Source organism: Pimephales promelas, chromosome 9, assembly GCF_988280905.1.
Source record: "Pimephales promelas chromosome 9, fPimPro1.hap1.1, whole genome shotgun sequence".
NCBI lineage: Eukaryota > Metazoa > Chordata > Actinopteri > Cypriniformes > Leuciscidae > Pimephales > Pimephales promelas.
The window spans coordinates 4,145,943-4,162,921 of NC_142777.1; positions in this window are offsets into that span (position 1 = coordinate 4,145,943).

The following is a 16,979-nucleotide window of genomic DNA, read 5'->3' on the forward strand; positions in this document are numbered from 1 at the left end:
CTTAGATGTTAGCATTCTCATTAGCAAACAAACTTGCTTGTTTTAGATACTGTAACTTAGATGTTAGCATTTTCATTAGCAAACAAACTTGCTTGTTTTCTGTAAGTATAAGTGTTTTGTCCGTTCCTCTATCAGGGTTTATTTGTGTTTCTCAGATCGCATATAAATCGATATGAAATTCTACAAATTATGCATTAGTTTAGCTTGTCGTCAGCCTCAGAATTAGTAACGTTATACTGTGCTGCTGACTTGATAATGCATAAACCGACACGAGAGCTGCTAGCTAATAATGCAACTTTTTTATATTTATTTACCCACATTTACACAAACAGAACTATAAGTAAACGATAAATTGCATTGCAACTTCACACATGCAACTCCATCTGTGCTATTTTGACCTTGTCTATAAATGATATGTTGATAAAAGATTGATACATTTTCTTTTTCCTTTTTAGCTACAAGCGTTGGCAAGTGTTATCAACTCCGAGGCACCCCAGACCACCAGTACCACCGGTCTCAAGCTTCAATAATAAAATAAACAAACTTGTAATAAACAAATTAAACGTGTTTGACTTTCTTTGGTCAATCGTTACGATAGACAACTCGGATCACCAGAAAAATGATGAATGTAACGTAACATGTATTTTGATAATGCATAATCAGCTATAGCTGTAGGCTAAACTAAAAATAAATAAATAGCGGAAATATTTCTTATAGTATTATTGATTTTTAACCATAATGTTACTGATAACGTTTGGTAACACAATACAAATATACACTATCTCAACATGTGAATAATATTGTTCTGAGAATCGTACCTCAGTGGATATGGCTCGGGCGTCAGTTTGGTTTGAAATGTGCTGGGGACAGAGACGCATTCGAAAGGGCATTTTCAAAAGTGCTGGGTAACACATTCATTCTTTTTTCTCTTTCGAGTAGGTAATGTTTTGAACGACGATGTCCATAGCTTCCTGATGCACATAAATAAAAATGAGCACAATACAGTGATGGTCCGGCCAGAGGTTCCGCACTCGAATAGTTTTTATTTCCCCCTCATCAAAACCAATAATGTTTATCAGTGGTTGAATTGATATAATGTTTATCAGTGGTTTTATATGTTTTGATGAGTGGGGAAAAATATACGAGAGAGGAATTAGAAACCATGAGAAAAAGGGACACGTTTGTGTGCATTTTGATTTGTGATTTCACCGGAAAGAATCTCCGCAACGGATTGAAGCGCGTTTCTGAGAGAAGCCAACACATTTCAGTGCTAGATCGCCTGTTATTTAACAAACAAATGAAATGAATGCTGTTAACTGGAGATGTTTTATTTGCATTGGTACATCTGTGCCGCGAGATGTTTCAAAAGTGGTGGGGACAAAATCCGTTTGTTCGCCGGCTTCTCTGAAAACAAATTCACATGGCCTGCCTGAACGAGATGGGAGGGGGAGTTGACAACGAGTTTACGACAGTTTTCTCATATATATATACTCCGAAACTGTAGGGGGAGCTCGAGAGAGAAACCTGCGAGAAAACAGCAAAGAAGTTTCCAGTCTTACTGAGCGCTGCTTTAAGTCAACGGCGTTCATAAACACGCTGAAAAGCGATTATGCGTGTTGATAGCTCACCAAAAATGGAAATACGAATTGCCGTGTCATACAGACGCTACTTCATGAGATCAGTCTGCACAATCGTCAATTAGCATACAGTTAGGATTGGCGGTATGTTTCTGTTCTGGGCAGGAACTCCCTGCGCATCCATGTAGTCTAGCACATGAATGTAATACAGATATCATTAATTCAAGATTTTAATGTTTAACATGATTCAAGAATTTTTTTATGATTCAAGGAGAATCAGAATGACAAATGCTGACTGGGCGAGAGGAGGAGCTAGGGAGGGAGGAGGGTAATTAGCTCCTGAGAAACGCTATAGCTGCTCAGAATATTGAAGGAGCTAATACACTCACCTAAAAGATTATTAGGAACACCTGTTCAATTTCTCATTAATGCAATTATCTAATCAACCAATCACATGGCAGTTGCTTCAATGCATTTAGAGGTGTGATCCTGGTCAAGACAATCTCCTGAACTCCAAACTGAATGTCAGAATGGGAAAGAAAGGTGACTTAAGCAATTTTGAGTGTGGCATTGTTGTTGGTGCCAGATGGGCCAGTCTGAGTATTTCACAATCTGCTCAGTTACTGGGATTTTGACACACAACCATTTCTAGGGTTTACAAAGAATGGTGTGAAAAGGGAAAAACATCCAGTATGCAGCAGTCCTGTGGACGAAAATGCCTTGTTGGTGCTAGAGGTCAGAGGAGAATGGGCCGACTGATTCAAGCTGATAGAAGAGACACTTTGACTGAAATAACCACTCGTTACAACCGAGGTATGCAGCGAAGCATTTGTGAAGCCACAACACACACAACCTTGAGGCGGATGGGCTACAACAGCAGAAGACCCCACCGGGTACCACTCCTCTCCACTACAAATAGGAAAAAGAGGCGACAATTTGCAAGAGCTCACCAAAATTGGACAGTTGAAGACTGGAAAAATGTTGCCTGGTCTGATGAGTCTCGATTTCTGTTGAGACATTCAGATGGTAGAGTCAGAATTTGGCATAAACAGAATGAGAACATGGATCCATCATGCCTTGTTCCCACTGTGCAGGCTGGTGGTGGTGGTGTAATGGTGTGGGGATGTTTTCTTGGCACACTTTAGGCCTCTTAATGCCAATTGGGCATCGTTTAAATGCCACGGCCGACCTGAGCATTGTTTCTGACCATGTCCATCCCTTTATGGCCACCATGTCCCCATCCTCTGATGGCTACTTCCAGCAGGATAATGCACCATGTCACAAAGCTGGAATCATTTCAAATTGGTTTCTTGAACATGACAATGAGTTGACTGTACTAAAATGGCCCCCACAGTCACCAGATCTCAACCCAAAAGAGCATCTTTGGGATGTGGTTTTATGGTGCGTTCATGTGCTATGGAAATTATGATATTTTCCACTTGTGCACTGATATGTTGAAGTGCTTTTGTTGTTGTAATGTGAATGGGAATCCAGACCTGTTATTTAGCGAAAACTATTTTAGATTGCTTAATTCATCTGCTACAGCAAGAAAATAATTTATCAAAACTCAAACGGTAAATAATATGCTGTATATTTTCTAGATCATGAACAGTACATATTTTTACCATTCACGACACGCCATTTTAAAAAGGTCAAAACGAGCTTCCCAGTGGGAAAAAACACACGTGCATTTTCCACGTCGGCTTTTGGTATTCACCATAATTACCATAGCACGTGAACGCACCATTAGACCACTGTTGGGAGCAAAGATAGATGGTCTTTTGGGACTAACTTTGAAGTAACGCACACATAAAAAGCATAAACAGTAGCTAGTTAAACAAAAATAAATAAGAGCTTGACTGACAAAAGTTATAAATAATGATCTTCCGAGCAAGTTGCTTTTTGGTTTTTTTTATTTGAGTGCTTATTTAAAACACCTGTCACAGATGCTATATGCCCATGTATGGTCACGGGCCTGCGAGAGAATTCACGTAATTCACTGTGCGCACGAAACCTCTGACTTGCGCAGCAATAATTTACTGCTTTTATTATTGCACATATTACCTTTCTAGTGGCACAACCATTTGAAATTTCCATGATTGTTGAAGACACACTCCACCCTAGAGCAGATTTATTTTCACACATCTGGATGAGGTGTCTGTATTTTCTCCCCGCCCTGTCGTTGTTTAATTTGCTGTTGAGAGCGAATATGAACAGAGACCCGGGAGCAGAAAAGTCATTCCCTACAACTCGCACACAGTGTTTGGAGTGTTGGGAAAAGAAACAGGTTTTCAACAATGTTTGGGTGGTTTCTTTAGAGAATAGTGGTCACTTTGAGATCTGTCAGCCTGGCATGTGTTTGAGCCCCTGGGAAAATGCTGCATTTAATGACAGCTTTAACAGTTATGAAGAATAGTTTCCAGGCCTATTAACACATCTCGTGTCTTATAATTAATCCTGCCAAGTCATTTTTAAAACAACAATAGTCCATTCACAGGAAAATCACAGATGTGTGACGTGAGATTATGGATATGAGATCATCAACTGTGTAACCCATGGGATGCAAAACAATTCTACACTGTAAATCCTAACGCTCAAAATAATTAATTGGTTTGATCAGGACAAAACTAATCAGTTCAGTCAAATTAACTTTTATGAGTATTTTTTAGCACTTTCTTTTTCTTTCAAGGTCACAGAACTGATATATTTTAAGTAAACTAAACTGTTTCATTGTTTTCATTGTATTTCCCAGCATGCTTTGCCGATGGCACTCGAAAGGGCGAGTAAATGCTATTAAGTGTAATATAATTTTTTTTTAGTACACGGTTAATGTTAAGTGGGAGATTTTAGTAGTGATTCATGTTTTGTTAAGCTATTTTTGAAGAATTTCTGTTAATGTTGGTTTTAGGATAGGTACCATCGTGGTGACAAGTGTATGCGGCTTGATTTGAGAGCAAGTGTATAAATCCTTTATTTTGCTGCACTCATACAGCAAGTGCTATAATATGCTACTGAGAGCAGGTTAATAAATTAGCATGCTACAGAAGCAAACTAGATTGATAAAGACAGCTAATATAAATGCTCACATTGAGATTTCATCACATGTTTATTTAAATATATCAATCATTTCTGGTACTCTATTTTACACATTTCATGTGATCTTAACTTGAGATGTTTATGTACAAAATAAAAATCTGCCGGTTCTGCTTACCTAGACTTTGAATTTCTTAACTTAAAAAAATATTTTGTTTCCAATTTATTCAGGTTTTCAGTGCAGGTTTTGACTGTTATTTGTGTTTGTGAAAATGGTACCGTATGTGTAGCTATTCTTTCTAAATAGCAAGCATCACTACTGCACATAGTAAAAGCAATAAAATAATGATAGTAAAACATGTACTGAACAAATCCATTAAGCTAGGTATTTAAAATCAACATTACTTTTGGCTGAAAAAATTGGCAAGACAAGACAATTGTAGGAGGAACCCAGACTATACACTTAAAAATAAAGGTTCATAACATAGAAGAACCATTTGAGTGAAAAGTGTTTCTTAAAGGAGTAGTTCACTTTAAAAAAAAAACTTTTGCTGATAATTTACCCCCAAATCATCCAATATATCCATTCCATTCTTTCTTCAGTCGAAAAGAAATTAAGGTTTTTGATGAAAACATTTCAGGATTTTTCTCCATATAATGGACTTCATTGGGAACCAAACGGTTCAAGGTCCAAAATACAGTCTCAGTGCAAACTATTCAAAGTGTTTTAAACGATTTCAGACGATGCGTAAGTGAATGTTCACCCACATTCACACACCGATGGCAGTGTCAGCCATGCAAGGCACCATCCAGCTCGTCGGGAGAAGCCGGGGTTAGGTGTCTTGCTCATTGACATCTCGACAATTGGTCAGCCACCGCCCCAGGGAGATCTATAGAGACTTACAGTCCAAACCACAGAGTTAAGTAAGGCAGGTAAGGAGTTTTCATTAGCTGTATCCATTAGTGTAGTCAGAAAGGTGTGAATGAAAGATGTGTGCTCTTATAAAGGTCTTGAGTATTAGTATTCAGGTGAGAGAGAGAGAGAAAGAGAGAGAGAGAGAGCTGACCCAGACAGCAAACTGACATTGAATCAACGTGGAAACGACGTCCCCATTGAAACAACGTTGATTTTGCTCATCGAATTAACGTTGAACCAACGTCAGACGCGGCATTCTTCAAAGCTAAATGAAAATCGAAAATTGGTTTGCTTTCATAACGTTGAAACAACGCGTTGATTTCAAGTTGATTTTCCGTTAGTTTTGAAAGAATGACGCGTCTGACGTTGGTTCAACGTTAATTCGATGAGCAAAACAATGTCAGATCAACGTTGTTTCGATGTCATATTTCCATGTTGATTCAATGTCAGTTTGCTATCTGGGGAGTCTTGGTGTTGTGTCTGTATCAAAGATGGCTTACCTGATCCTGGATAGCAAAACATGGGATTTACACTCTTTTAGGCAGAGAATTTCACAGAGACTTGGGGGTGGGCTTTTTTGAACCAGTTAGCAACCATTCAGAAAACTCACATCAATGCCACATCACTTATAACACATTATAAGCAACCAAATGGTAGCATTCATGCTGTATCAGAACATGCAAAAATGTTGTTTGTGAGCTGTGTTTGAGGCTGGTGACAGTCTATGAATGTGATTAAATACAGCCTGGCTTTGAGTGAAGCAAAGTCAATCTGATCACTCTATGTGTGCTGATCAACTGTTACTCATATTTTCCATTGTGCATTTCTTCAGATCAGTGGAGTTTTCCTTTCATCACTGTGAAGTCATGGACTTGTTTTTATGCACCAGTCAGTTTCGTAATTAACATTTTTTTTGTCATGTGCGACTCCCTTTAACAGACTTCAGAGACTCAACTGGAAGGAAAATAGACATGAAATTCTTTGTCTGCCTGCACAGATCGGTGACTTTGGGCCCTGTGATGAATGCAAAGTTTCCAAAATGTATTCCATCCAGACTTCAAAAAGTAGCACAGATGATGAATTTACTGTCCAGACACTTAAGCATGCAGGGAATGAAATGGGAATGCTATCAAACTCAATACTTCATTTCAGCATGATTCAAAAAACACCAGTCATGGACCTGAAACTTTAGCATGGAACCAAAACGAGAGACCCACTTAAGAAGACGGACCTGAGAAGTCTGGGAATGCAGTTAACGGTAGACGAAGACAGACGCATGCACCCACTCACCCTCTCATTCACAAACTCACTTTGATACATTTAATTCAGGTCCTTGCATTTTATGAAACATACATCTGTACTGCATTTCTGACTGTCGGTAATATTCTCTCTCACGTAGACAGTGCACGGGGTGGGGGGTGGGGGGGGGGCAAATGAGAAATAATTGAATTACATTGAGAAATAAGAGAAATAATAGAATTACAGGAAACACTTTACAATAAGGTATCATTAGTTAAAGATACAGTAGGTGATCTGGGAAATGCTAATGTTAGCCTGTTAGCATTGAAAGAATTCAATCCCACCCTCAATGCAAATCGCCGTCCAAAACACATGAATGCACACACACAACTCCTGTTTGTGTTTAGTTTCATTTTCATTGACTTTTAGTTTGTTTTCCTCCAGTTATCCGTTTCATTTGTTCTAGTTTCCCACTTTAGTCATTAGTTGTCATGGACGTTCATTAACAAGCTCACCTATTTGTTTTTAATTTCCTCTTAGTTCTCTGTTCATTTGTCAGTTCCTGTCAACATGTAAGTGAAGTTTGGTTAATTGAATCTTCTGCCTGTTTCTGTATTCTAAATTATTTAAGTTTGTAAATAAAGACGGTTTGATTTATCATCTTTATTGTGCCTGCTAACCAGCACCGCATCAACCTGTGGCAGCAGAACAGACCAAAAAGAAAAAGGATTATGGAGATTTCTGCTGATTTCTTTGCTCTTTCCAGGGAGGGACTTTCTTATTTTGGATTACTCTTTCCAATTTTTCCAGCTTGGCCAGCGAACCATCTCTCTATTGGATAACTACCACTTACCATTAGGCCTTCCAGACATCAAAGAGGACACATGGAGGGTCCTCCGTCCTGAGATGTCTGGAGAGTATCTACCACCAGCTCAAACCATCCTCTATGCTACTAAGCCCAGAGTCCAGCCAGCCATCACCCCAAGGCATGGACAATAAGCCAGAGCCCTCCTAGGACTGAGAGCTTACGCCTGGCGTGATGTACGAGCCACAGCCTGAGAAGAAGACAGGGCCAACCATCGCCCCGGACCCTGAGCCCTAATGTGAGTCTGGCCAGGTGTGTGAGCCGGCAACATTCGTGTCAGAGGGGGTATTAGTGGAAAGCTGGATACTGAGGAGTGGTTGATCAACTGGGCAGAGGAGGCAGAGCTTCCCACCCTCCGGGACATTCATAACTGCAACTCCGTCGCGGCCTGTCACCCTGTTCCATCTGCTCTCTGTCTTCACCCAGGGCTCCACCACCATCGGCTTCATCTCCATCGTGTTGAGGACTTCTCCACCATGGCTCCTCCCTCCCTCAACACCGCCATGGGCCTCCATCATGGCTGTGGCTTCTCTGGACACTGCCTGTCTCCTCTTGCTTCTGGTTCCTCCCTGGCTCCTACTTTGGTTTCTTCTGCCACCATCATCGCTGATCTCCAGTTCTTCACATGCCCTACATCCTGCCGAGGATGGACTTTTTGTTTACGGCATGTGGACATGCCTTCTGGGAGGGGGCGTGATGTCACAACCTGTTTGTGTTTAGTTTCATTAGAAGTTTTCTTTGTTCTAGTTTCCCTCCAGTCATTAGTTGTCATGAACATTCATTATCAAGCTTACCTGTCTGTATTTAGTATTTAGCAGTAATGATCATATTTACATATTTAAGCACAAAATATTGGGCCAAACTACTAACAATCATAACAAGCTGGTTGTTGAATGTGAAGGTCTGGCTTGCAGCCTCCACTCGAATTAATCTCAAAGCTGTTCTATCAGGTTAAGGTCAGCCCAGTCAAGTTCCTCTACACCAAACTCACTCATCCCCTGGCCCAACCCCTGAAAACAACCCTACACCACCCCCCCCCCCCCCTCCTCCGATTAGGGGCGGCAGTGGCTCAATGGTTCATGTAGGTTGTCCACAACCAGAAGGTTGGTGGTTCAATCCAGTGGTTCAATTCCCGGTTCCACATGACCAAGTGTCGAGGTGTCCATGAGTAACACACCTAACCCCAGCTGCTCCCGGCAAGCTGGATGGTGCCTTGTATAGCTGACACTGCTGTCGGTGTATGAATGGGTGAATGTGAGGCAAATTGTAAAGCGCTTTGGTGGCCATTGGGTCTGTGAAAGCGTTATATAAAATGCAGTCCAAATGCAGTCCCCTTGCCAGAGAGAGAAGCGTGATTCGTCACTTCAGAGAACACGTCCCCACTGCTCTAGAGTCCAGTGGCGGTGTGCCTTACACCCCTGCATCCGACGCTTTGCATTGCACTTGGTGATGTAAGCCTTAGATGAAGCTGCTCGGCCATGGAAACCTATTCCATGAAGCTCTACACACCGTTCTTGAGCTAATCTGCCACACGAAGTTTGGAGGTCTGTAGATATTGACTCTGCAGAAAGTTGCCGACTTCTGCGCACTGTGCATCTTAGCATGCACAGACCCCACTGTGTTTTATGTAGTCTACAGTACCACTACGTGGCTGAGTTGCTGTTGTTCCCAATTGCTTCCACTTTGTTATATTACCACTAAATGTTGGCCGTGGAATATTTAGTAGTGAGGAATTTTCACGAATGGACTTGCACAGGTGGCAACCTATCATGGTACCACGCTTGAATTCACTGAGCTCTGTGAGCGACCCATTCTTTCACAAATGTTTGTTGAGGCATCTGCATGCCTAGGTGCTTGATTTTATACAACTGTAGCCATAGAAGTGATTGGAACACATGAATTCAATGATTTGGAGGTGTGTCCTAATACTTTGGCAATATAGTGTAGGTTTATTGGCAAACTGTATAGATTTTTACCTATTTGCAATGAATAGATCAAACAAAAGTAATTGAAATAGCTCAGCTCAACAATTGTTTCAAGTGGTTACCCCAAATTCAACTGAAAATGCAACTTTTAAGGACTTTTGAAGGCTCAAAATGATTCAACCCTCTGAATAGACCTAGGTCCAGAATCTCTCACAACAGCACACACCTGTAAAACAGGTGTTTTCTCAAGCACACCAGATGCAAATAATCAAGGACTTCATTAGTTGCACCAGGTGTGATTGAGCTAGAACACATTAAATATCTGAACTGAAGTCAGTTGAGTGCCTGCATGTTAGAAATATAGCTAAGTAAAAAAAAAAATGGTCCAAAAAGATAAAAGAAGATATAAACGAACAAGGAACAGGGTAAAAAAAAGATAGCAAATGCACTGTTCTTAGAGGCACCGGAAGCATAGTTCATAAGTTCATCGTTTTAGGAACAGTGGTTACACCTATCAACGGGTGCAACCAGATTTCTGAGAAGGCAGGTTCAGAAAAACCCTCCAGTGACTACAAAAGACCTGATACTAAAGTATGACCATGTTTTTATTTTTATTGTAAGTAATTCAAGAAATGTTTTTGGTAACACTTTACAATACGGGTGCATTAATATGCATTAATTCATGCTTAACTAATGCACAGATAATCATGATTATAGTAATGTATAACTCATGAATACCTAAACCATTAATTAATCATTACTGCATCAGGAACTAATAAAGACTCTATATGATTAATAGATTAAGAAATACATGAATTGCTATTAATTTAATGTGTCATTGTGTATTAATTCCTTAATAACATATTTTATTAACTAATAGTGTAAATTAATGTGTTAATTACCACAATTAGTCAGAGCTATCCACTTCAACTTCCAGTTGTCTGCTTTAATTAATCATTAGCTAATGATTTGCAAAAGTATAATTATGTTATGACTTTACTTGTAGGGGCACATCATTATTAACTAGTCATTTAGTAATTGTAGTAGTTTGCACATGAATTTGCAGTAACAATGAAGTAATTAATCATGTATTAATGCATATTAGTGTACCTGTCATTATCTGGAAGTTGATTAACATATTAATTAACACTATTAGTTAAAAAATGAGTTATTATGGAATTAATCCACAATCACATATTTAAATAATAACAATTCATGCATGAAGTAATACATTAACCTTGCATACTCATTAGTTCCTAATGTGGTAATCGTTAATGAATAGTTTAGATAATCATTAGTTACACATTAATTCAGTATTATGTGCATGCTTATTAGTGCACCCATATTGTAAAGTGTTACCATGTTTTTAGTTTTAGTTAACAAAAGTAACCATGAATTTTGAAAATAATATAACCCAGAGGTGAAATAAATAGAATGACACTTAGTAGTCATGAAAATAATGTGAAAGTGCAAACAGATTTTTATTTTTTTTCTTCATCAAATGCGACTTGGACATTAATTCACCCTTGTAGTGTCTTTCACACCAGATACAGACAGGGGTTCCTGGCACAATAATAAAGTGAGCCCTTCAAATGAATGTCTTTCAGCACACAATAAACTGATTTAGGGTGCTCTGTTAAAGCTGATCCTCAAACCACGAGCCTCACATTGTATTCTCCTCCAAACGGCCCTGTCCTTCTTCTCTCTGCCAATGCGGTATGAAGCAGAACCACAAACACGTTTCATTCCGAGTGCCAGAGATTTGCCCCGACCTGCCAACACAAAATATTTGTGTTTCACTTTCCTGTGTAAATGTTTTGATTGAGACCCGGTTACTATTATGATAGTCACAAGCTCTTTGTAGTGGTGCGGCTGCTGATGTGCTGACGGATGTCTGACTGCTTAGTGCGGCGGCCTGAGAAAGAGAAGCTGTCATCAGCGCTGCCACTACAGCCCAGACTACAGGCCAGTGCAGGAAATACAGAAGCTCAGCTCGATCAGCCAGGCCCACCACAACACACAGGCTGCGGCAATCACCCTGCTGTGACACACTGCGTATGACTTTAAAAGTAATATTACGTAAGAGATGTGCAACCGCACGTCACCCATTGAGGGTACTTGCAGAGGTGAAGAACATTAGTATGGAATGAAATGATTGATAAAAGGAAGCACAGAAAAAAGGTGCAAAAGCTGTCACTGGGGCTGTACCTTTTCAAAAGGTAAACTTTTGTCAATTTTAGGTGCGAATATGTACATTTTATGTGATAATATGTACATTTTAGGTGCTAATATGTACATTTAGGTGCTGATATGTACATTTTAGGTGCTAATATGTCCATTTCATGAGCTAATATGTACATTTTAGGTGTAATATGTACATTTTAGGTGGTAATATGTACATTTTAGGTGCTAATATGTCCACTTCGTGAGCTAACATGTCCATTTTAGGTGGTAATATGTACATTTTAGGTGCTAATATGTCCATTTTAGGTGTTAATGTACATTTTAGGTGCTAATATGTACATTTTAAGTGTTAATATGTACATTTTAGGTGCTAATATGTACATTTTAAGTGTTAATATGTACATTTAGGTGCTGATATGTAAATTTTAGGTGCTAATATGTCCATTTCATGAGATAATATGTCCATTTTAGGTGTAATATGTACATTTTAGGAGATAATATGTACATTTTAGGTGCTAATATGTCCACTTCGTGAGCTAACATGTCCATTTTAGGTGGTAATATGTACATTTTAGGTGCTAATATGTACATTTTAGGTGCTAATATGTCCATTTCATGAGCTAACATGTCCATTTTAGGTGTTAATGTACATTTTAGGTGGTAATATGTAAATTTTAGGTGGTAATATGTAAATTTTAGGTGATAATATGTACATTTTAAGTGTTAATATGAAGAGTTCAGATGCAAAAGCCTCTAAGTGCCATTTGAAATTTTCTTCTAGAATGATCATTTTTATCAAGCTTGTATATTTAAGTTCAGTGATTTCACTTCAATTGCAATGAGGATTACCTATTAATTGTCATTTAAGTGAAATTACAGAACTTGAATATACAAGCTTGATAAAAATGACCATTTTAGAAGAAAATTTCAAATGGCACTTAGAGGCTTTTGCATCTGAACTCTTCATATGTACATTTAGGTGCTATTATGTACATTTGAGGTGCTAATATGTACATTTTATGTGATAATATGTACATTTTAGGTGCTAATATGTACATTTAGGTGCTGATATGTACATTTTAGGTGCTAATATGTCCATTTCATGAGCTAATATGTCCATTTTAGGTGTAATATGTACATTTTAGGTGTAATATGTACATTTTAGGTGGTAATATGTACATTTTAGGTGCTAATATGTCCACTTCGTGAGCTAACATGTCCATTTTAGGTGGTAATATGTACATTTTAGGTGCTAATATGTACATTTTAAGTGTTAATATGTACATTTAGGTGCTGATATGTACATTTTAGGTGCTAATATGTACATTTTAAGTGTTAATATGTACATTTAGGTGCTGATATGTACATTTTAGGTGCTAATATGTCCATTTCATGAGATAATATGTCCATTTTAGGTGCTGATATGTACATTTTAGGTGCTAATATGTCCATTTCATGAGATAATATGTCCATTTTAGGTGTAATATGTCCATTTTAGGTGATAATATGTACATTTTAGGAGATAATATGTACATTTTAGGTGCTAATATGTCCACTTCGTGAGCTAACATGTCCATTTTAGGTGGTAATATGTACATTTTAGGTACTAATATGTACATTTTAGGTGCTAATATGTCCATTTCATGAGCTAACATGTCCATTTTAGGTGTTAATGTACATTTTAGGTGGTAATATGTAAATTTTAGGTGGTAATATGTAAATTTTAGGTGATAATATGTACATTTTAAGTGTTAATATGTACATTTAGGTGCTAATATGTACATTTTAGGTGCTAATATGTCCATTTCATGAGCTAACATGTCCATTTTAGGTGGTAATATGTACATTTGAGGTGCTAATACGTACATTTTATGTGATAATATGTACATTTTAGGTGCTAATATGTACATTTTAAGTGTTAATATGTACATTTAGGTGCTGATATGTACATTTTAGGTGCTAATATGTCCATTTCATGAGCTAATATGTCCATTTTAGGTGTAATATGTACATTTTAGGTGGTCATATGTAAATTTTAGGTGATAATATTTACATTTTAGGAGATAATATGTATATTTTAGGTGCTAATATGTCCACTTCGTGAGCTAACATGTCCATTTTAGGTGGTAATATGTACATTTTAGGTGCTAATATGTACATTTTAGGTGCTAATATGTCCATTTCATGAGCTAATATGTCCATTTTAGGTGTTAATGTCCATTTTAGGTGGTAATATGTAAATTTTAAGTGTTAATATGTACATTTAGGTGCTAATATGTACATTTTAGGTGATAATATGTACATTTTAGGTGCTAATATGTACATTTTAAGTGTTAATATGTACATTTAGGTGCTGATATGTACATTTTAGGTGCTAATATGTCCATTTCATGAGCTAATATGTCCATTTTAGGTGTTAATGTACATTTTAGGTGGTAATATGTAAATTTTAGGTGGTAATGTGTAAATTTTAGGTGATCATATGTACATTTTAAGTGTTAAAATGTACATTTAGGTGCTAATATGTACATTTTAGGTGCTAATATGTCCATTTCATGAGCTAATATGTACATTTCATGTGCTAATATGTACATTTTAGGTGCTAATATGTACCACTAAGGTACTAATATGTAGCCTTTGGATACAAAAGTGTACCTTTTAAAAAGGTACAGCCCCAGTGACAGCTTTTGTACCTTTTTTTTCCGAGAGTGCATATGAATTTGCAAATTCACCACAGTGGAGTTTTATGTGTGTGTGCCAGTGGGTGGCATAAAAAGAGGCTATCACTGTGAAAATCTTTAGTTCATCTCTCAAAAGTAAGTATTTATGTCAATGAACTTGTCAGTGCCATCAGAATGAGAAGTCCTTGGGTCATTGTTAACAAGCAAGATAGTAAAAATGTTTAGTCATGTTGTCAATAAAATGCTGCACTCTGTTAGTATTACCTGATGTAAACTATGACAACCGTTTGGATGACAGTTACTGTAATGAAATGTACAAAGCTTCTTCTGTATGCCATATATTCATTTCAAAAGGACAAATTTACACACTTCTGTACATGAGTTATTGATTGATTCAAACTTACACTTTTACTAGTGGTCTGACAAATTTAATGACTTATAATGAACTGATGACTAGATGTTTTGAGGGGTAATACTATTGCAGAGAGAACTAATACATTTTAAGCAACATAGCATTAGCTACTAATGTAGGGAACGCAGACAATTGTATATAATCAATTGCATGAATGTACCAAAGCAATCGCAACTTGTTCAAAAGAATGAGAAACTGCTTCTATGATGTGCACAAGTGACTAGATGATGTGGAGGTTGAACAAATAGTTATGAATATTTCATTTCTGATCTGAGAAATGCAACAAAGCAACTGAGAAAACTGTACGCGATGTCCAACAGTCCTGCAGTGACACCTACTGAACAACCTGAAGACATTTTATTGCTTAAAGATAATTAGGCCTATATTTAGGACCAATATATGATTTTTTTTTATATAATTCATATAAATTCCTCAAATACCCATTCTTATTACTTCTGTAAAAAACAAAACAATACATCACAATAACTCATATTTGTGAGGGCAGTGAGGCTGATATATATACTAAAAACCTAAATAGAGTTTATTTATAACTTTTAACTTTTTAGTATAGTCTATACTAAAAAGTTAAAAGTTATAAATTAATGTTGTACAATACCGACAAATAACAATACCCGTTCTTGTCTTGGATAACTTTGATGAACTTTTTTCATCCACGTCCAATTTTGACTACAGTACACATTTATACCATTACTAATTAGGAAAATAATAGTTTAAATTATTTAGTTTAAGTTTAAATTAAGTGACCAATACACTATTCTTCTAAATTATTAAAAATACTTATCTGTTGAGTTTCAAAATGAACTAGAAAAGCATATTGTTAGAATTTAGCTTAAATGTTGAGTATATAATATAATATAATATAATATAATATAATATAATGTAATAATATAGTATTTTATCCCCACAAGACACCACAAGACATATGCTCACATGACCACTCATCATATAATCACAGGATATATAACAATAAACCTTTTCCTTATGTGTGCCTTATATCAATTCAGTAGGCTATACAAAATTTGTAATTTCCACAATTCACATAAAATACACATTTCTAGGTGTAACGGTTCGTTGTTGTGGGAAGAAGGAGGCAACAACAAAACAACAACAAAATGAAAGTATAAGCCCCTCACGGACGACTGCTGGCCACACAACACATAAGTTCAGGGGCAGGGCTGTTCCTCTCTCGATCTTCACGTCGTCGCTCCTATTTATGCTTCCGCTCCTCCATGAGAGATGCGAGACCGGTGCGTCGCACAGTTGTGATTCATCATCACTCACGTCCCTCGGCCTCGTGCCGCTCGCCACAATAGGCTACTAACCTTAAACTTTACAACAAAATCACACTCTAATCAAAACCAATTGAACTAATTCAAACTCTATACATAGACAGACAGGAAGAGATAGATAGATAGATAGATAGATAGATAGATAGATAGATAGATAGATAGATAGATAGATAGATAGATAGATAGATAGATAGATAGATAGATAGATAGATAGATAGATAGATAGATAGATAGATAGATAGACTTTTTTGTACTTTTGGAGTGCTGTCAGTACAGACAAAAACAACAAAAATCAGTGTTGCCTACACCGTGTTATCGTCTTTTTAAAATTCGCACCCTGTTGACTTCAATAGGGCATCTGAACCTGCTATTAGCCTCTTAACTAGAGCCCGACCGATAAAGGATTTTGAAGACCGATGCCGATACAAATATTTTTGGGTTTTAAAATCCGATATTCCGATATATTGGCCGATTTTTTACTTATTTTTTAAATTATTTTTTTTAAACTGGACATGATAGTCACAAATTTTGTCATGCTTATTTGAGTTAAGAGAACTGAATCAAACAGATCTCATTCCCCATTGACTACCATAGTAGGCTATGTATTTTTTCCTACTATGGATGTCAATGGGGAATGAGATCTGTTTGATTAAAACATTCTTCCAAATATCTTCCTTTGTGTTCAGCAGAACAAATAAACACATAGAGGTTTGGAACAACATGAGGGTGAGTAAATAGTGACAGAATTTTCATTTTTGGGTGAACTAACCCAAGACTTTAAGACATCTTTTAAGGGTTAAGCTTTAATTTGTTTTCTTTAATTTTAAGAGTAAACAC